Source organism: Calidris pugnax, unplaced genomic scaffold (genome assembly GCF_001431845.1).
Source record: "Calidris pugnax isolate Ruff unplaced genomic scaffold, ASM143184v1 scaffold273, whole genome shotgun sequence".
Classification (NCBI taxonomy): Eukaryota; Metazoa; Chordata; class Aves; order Charadriiformes; family Scolopacidae; genus Calidris; species Calidris pugnax.
Genome location: NW_015094508.1, coordinates 2,531,757 through 2,537,569, shown reverse-complemented (window position 1 = coordinate 2,537,569; position 5,813 = coordinate 2,531,757).

Genomic DNA, 5,813 nt, shown 5'->3' with positions numbered 1-5,813 from the left:
GGGAGGAGGAGGAGGAGGAGGAGGAGGAGGAGGGGCGGCAGTGGGAGCCTCCTTGCCTTTCAGAAAAAAAGAGAAAAAAAAAAAAGAGAAGGCCTGGAAGGGCGTTGTCGCTTCGTCCTGAAACTTACACCCCCGGCCCCCGGTGGCAGAGGGTGCGGCCTGGACGAGAAGAGGCAGCCGAGAACGTTCCGAGCCGTAGCGGCCTGTCAGTCAGGCCTGTCGGTCTGTCGGGCCGCCGGCGGGGCGGGGGGGGATTTACCCCACGGCCTATGGGGCTGCCCGGCTCGGTCCGGCCGCCGCTTGTCGCCGGTGTGGAGGCGGCTGTTGGAAGCGGTGGCCGGATAGGACACGGCTCCGTGCCAAGAGCGGAGGTGGATCTCGTGTGTCTGGGGAGTGGGAAGGGTAAACAGTGCGATTGTCTCTGTTCCGTCTTGCTCACTTCCGTCCTTTCAGATTTTTAACGGTTTGGAAGTACAGCTCTCGGCTCCGCGTGCTATTTTTTCGTTGTCTGGGGTGGTTTTTTTTGGTTGGTTTGTTTGGGTTGTTTGGTGGGGTTTTTTTATGTTGCAGATCGCTTACCTGATCTGTGGCCAGGCGCTGCAAAGCTCTCAGGTTGTTTGCCGAAGATATGCCTGTTTATGTAACAAACTACTAAGTACTTCATTGAAGTAATGGTCCCGCCAGTCTGAGGGGTTTATTTTTTGAACGCCAGTTGTAGAGTCAACATTTAAAAAAAAAAGTAGAGCCAGACTACCGCACGTGGGTTTATATGTAATTATCTTTTTTTATCTCTTCGTATGGGAGGTATTTGCCATTCTGAAGCTGCTGTTAGCTCTTACTGGGGATTTCGCTTTGTGCGACGGAGCAAAAATGTTAAGAGGAACTTCAGTATTAAAATCGGTCGCTACTACAGATGCTCAGGTGACACGGTTTTAACCTGAAGTTCCTCTGCTGTGATTAGGTGGAGTAGTTAAGGACCTGAAGCAATTGCTGGGAGCACCAAATGCACTTTGTGGTCATTAAGTGACAGCTATTGTTTACGTGGTGTTTAGCTTGGTGCTTTTTCTTATTGTTTGAATAGGACCACTAATCACCAAGTTACAATGACGGCTATACAGTGCTAATTAGTACTGTTTCTGTAGTTTCCCAAGGTGGGGTTACTTAGCCGTTAGCTTCATCTTATTTGTTATGTAAAGTGACTACCAAAATGATGGAAGATAAATGTTTAAGAATTAGTGCGAACTGGACAGCACTAAGTGTCCAGTAAATAAATAAAGCATTTAAAAGGCTGTGTTGTGAGTTCATCATTGCCTGCGAAAAATATTTACTTGGGAACAAAATCAAAGAAATCGAAACATTCAAAACTGTGTATTCAAAATAACCAATATCATTATGTAAAACTCTTGATCCACGAGTACTGTATAATGTTGGTTTTAGTTTTGTCTTAAACTTTGAGTTGCAACCTAGTGTCTTGGAGATAAAAGAAGGTAGCTAACATTCTTGGAAAACTATGCTAATAGAATGAAAGGGGGTAAAGGAATTATTGTAACTCTCTTTAGGCAGTCTTTTTTTTTTTTTTCTTTCTTTCTCCCCTCCATTCCCCGGGGTAAACCTGAGGGCCCTTTGCCTTTTCTCTCTCCAGAAAGAAAACAAGTCTTAGGTAATGGAGGGGAAGCTTCCTTGCGAGAGAGCTCAGCTGCTTGTTTGACTCAGCAGCACTCAAACCATGATAAAACAGGTCAAGCTGTTCTGTTTGGTAGAAGGCATACAGAGAAGAAAAAAAGAAATATAAAATTAATCTTTCAGGCAAAAAAAAAAAAGATGTCCACTTGACTTTGGGATAAATGCACTGATGTTTAGTTAATTACATTTATTTTGGGAAGACTGCAGCAGCCAGTTTCAGTTTAGGGCCACAAAGGCTCCAGTTGAATGGGCATGTTGCTGGTGTCATTCTGAAGGCTTTTTCTCTTTGTATTTTGATGAAGTATCATTTAATCTTGTCATAACCTGTATTGAGGGGTTGGAAAACGTGTTTTGTCAAGGCAGGCATGTTCAACTGATGTGAAAATCTTTACTGAAATTGGTAGCACCAATGAGAGCTCACTACATGAGACTTGGTCCTCTGAACCTTTGTGCAGAGTGCATGCGCAAACACGGTGAATAATCACATACTAAGGGATAAATCTGCTTTCCCCTGATTTATTTGTCAAGGTTAGCAAAAGGAAAAAAAAAAAAAAAAAAGAACGGTGAGGTCTTTTAACAGAATTAATACTTTGGATGATGCTGACAACAGTAAAATAGCACATAAAGTTTTCAACTGGATAAAGTACCATGATGAGAAGAGTTACTGGTTTGTTGTGGAACTGAAGCTTATACCACTATAATTAAAACTGTTTATAAACTCACACATCAGTGGAACTCTTGCAGGGATACTCTTAGACCAAAAGAATGTCATTACAATTAGGGAGTTGCAGGTGTTTACAGCACCATTACCACCCCAAAATCCCTGCTGTAACAGGTTGTGGTGGCATTTCTCGGTTTGCTACCAACTTGGCAGAGAGGGATATTTTTCAATGCCTCAGCCAGTTCCTAGCGAAATCCAGCTGCTTAGGTTAGGCGGCCAGTGAAAATGGGTTCCATGAAGACAGGTTCATGCTCCAGTGTGTACGTAAGTAACAAAACAGAACAAAAAGAATTTTTTATGTGTCCAGGGAAATCATAAGTGAGCAAACTGAAGACTTGCCTTAGGGAAATGTGCAACGTTTTTGTGTATGTCTGCTGCTTTAGTGGATACTGTTTGTCCCAAAAAACAAAGAGAAAAAGCATACTTGTTTGAACTTCAGTCACAGCCTTCGAAGGCCAAAATGGGGTGGAGGCAAGATGCTTCAGCGTTACAGCGAGGTATGTTCACTGAGATCGTCATCAGGTGGGGGAAGTAAGACGAGCCTCCATGAGTTTGCCATTAAGATGGAAGTGTCTGGTCTTTTACACCAAGATAGTTCATGTGTCTTGGGTAGCTACTGTACAAAAAGCAGGCCTTTTAAAAATATTGTTATTACACACTGAAGACAAGCAGCCCTGTGATGATGAAGTAAATCACTGAGATAAGAAACGCTGGGTAGCGTCTGTTTTGCTGGTACTTCCCAAAAAAGTCTTCTCATGCTCTTTCCGTTGTATATTGGGAACGGTACTTTTCCTAGAGGGAAGGATACTCTTCACCTACCTGCCTCTTGGTCCCCAGCCTGTGATACTATGTGTGCCATACTCCAGTGAAGTGGTGCATCTCAGCCTGATATGATTTGCAACAAAGTAATCACTGGAGCTGGTTAGAATCTTTCCTTCTCTTCCGGAAGGTGCAGTTGCTTTCTAGTTTAAAAGTAAAATTTCTGTTCTCGTGCAACTTCTATGAGTGTGCTTGATACTCATGCACTTTTCCCCTCAGCTGTTTGTTTTTGTTGGGTTTTTTTGTTTTTTTTTTTCTTTCTGGAGACATACATGTTCATCTAGTCTTCATAGGTTTAAAAGATAGAGCCCCTTTCAAAGGGGCTCTAAATTATTGAGGTGTGTTTGTGAGTATGATGTTGAAAAGGTAATATTCAGCTGAGATCTTCTCAATGCGAAGTAGAGGGGAATAATCATCTCCTTTGTCTAAAGAGCCTTTCTGAATACATTGTAAAATGAAGTCTATGTGTGAGAAAGGTGGGTTGGCTTGCAGTGATAATGTGTTAGTGTTCCTATTTATTTTGTAGTCTACAAAATTCCAGAGTTTGGTTTGATGTTATATTTTAAGGGAGAGGAGAAGGACACTGTGGTGTTGATCTCTTTCTCTTCTTGTTCTTTTTCAGGCTGCTGTTTTGCTTCCTAACAAGGTGGTCCCAGTTTTGTGTTTGTGCTTCTGCAAGAGTATCACTTTACACTTAATTTTACTGAATTTTTTATTAATGCTTTTTGAGCTTCTCTGCAATCTCTCAACATCATTTTCAGTTCCAATCCTCTGTTCTGAGGTGCTCACCAAATCCCACTAGCTTAGTGTCAGCTGCAGATTTTATAAACAAACTCGTCACTGAAGCAATTAAAAAGAATATTGAATAGAACCATGCCCAGAATGGATTTCTCTGGGACTGTGAGATGTCCTCAGTTACATAGCATTTATTCCTGGGTGCAAACCTGTTCTGGTTCTGGCAGTCATCTTTTTGCACGTTTTTGGTCAGACAATCTGTTTCCTAGTTTTGACCACTCCTGGTCTGTTAAACTGCCTGCTGGAAGTGGTCAAATAACTTTTGCACAGTGGGACAAACTCAGAATGCTGAGCCCGTGCCAGTAGTTCTTCGGAGAGTCCCTTTTGTTGTGCTTTTTGTGGTTAATGGTGTTCCTACTGCAAATGTGAATTTACTCATCCTTAAACAGTCTCCAAGTTTATCTCTAAGTACAAGAAACAGAAGTAAAATTTATGGTGATTTGCATATTTCTAGTGTTCCCAGTATTAGAATTGTGCTAATTGCAGGACAGTGGAGGGAATACATAAAGGTAATTACAACTGTAGAATTTTGATCCTATGAACACCAAAGGTTGTGAATATACTAGACTGTGGAAAATAAATTATTTTTTGTAAGGTTCTGAAGACTATGGTGCTTCAGTTTAGTCAAAGTGAAAAACAAGCATAGAGGACCATGCTGTTTTCTTTTAATAGCACCCAACTCAAGCCAGGCTGCAGCTGAAAGAATGGAATATATTACGAGATCAGTTCTAGTTTGCAGTATGAAGTTGGGTGAGAAAGGAAATCTATTTAGGCAATGAATACTGGGGCCTTTGGAAAGTGTGACTTGCACTTGAGTTCTGGATAAGTCACAGTTACGTACCAGGGAAATTTTAGGACTGTTCTGTATATCAAGCCTGGTGTTCACAAAGACACAGTCACAAAAACCTGAATCCTCAGATTAGTGAAATATCCCATAGCTTGCTCTTTTCTCCTCCACTTTTATTTCCTCTCATCCAACTTTTGACAGTTGTGTTCTCTTTTTGCTCACAAATATTTAACTTTTTACTTCAGAGCTTCTTCCTTTCTGGAGTTACATAATTTTTTTCATTTGCATTGTACTTTCTTCCAGTATATTTGTTGCTGCATCAATGCTGTTCATGCCAGTGTAATGCATAGTGGCTACAAGGTGGAATTATACTACCTAAGAAGTACTCATTTAAATAAGCTACCGTTCACCATTGATGCAAAATTTGAGAACCAGTTATGAGTGCCGTCTCCACTTCTTGAAATATCAACTTGATTTTCCCCAGTTATAATCATGTTTAAGTTAATGGGATCAAAATAAGGCTGAATTTGGCCTAAATTTTCTAAGCGCTGCTAACACGACTATATGCTTCCTAAATATGCATTTTCTTTCATACTTAACATACCTACATAACTTAATACCACAAAAGAGGGGATATCTTTGTCCTGGCAACCAGGAAAAACAATAAAATACCACAGGCAAAAATGTAAATCTGACTCTGAAAAGAAAAGTAGAGATCTTTTTTCCTGTTTTCACAATATTTTGGGGGGATATTATTGCCTGTCTTGTCTGTGTTTAGGTTTGAGAATACAAAGTTGTGAATCCACAAGCAAAGCACAAGTTATAGCAATATATATTTTATTTTTTTTCTTGAGCAGGAGAATATATTTACCATTTCTCAATCATGGCATCTTTTTTTTGCCTAATGCAATAGCAGCTATCAAATAAAATTATAAGACTTACTAGTATGTTCTAAGTCAACCACACAAAAGCCTGTTTTGTATCGAATAGCAGAATATGTTGAGATTC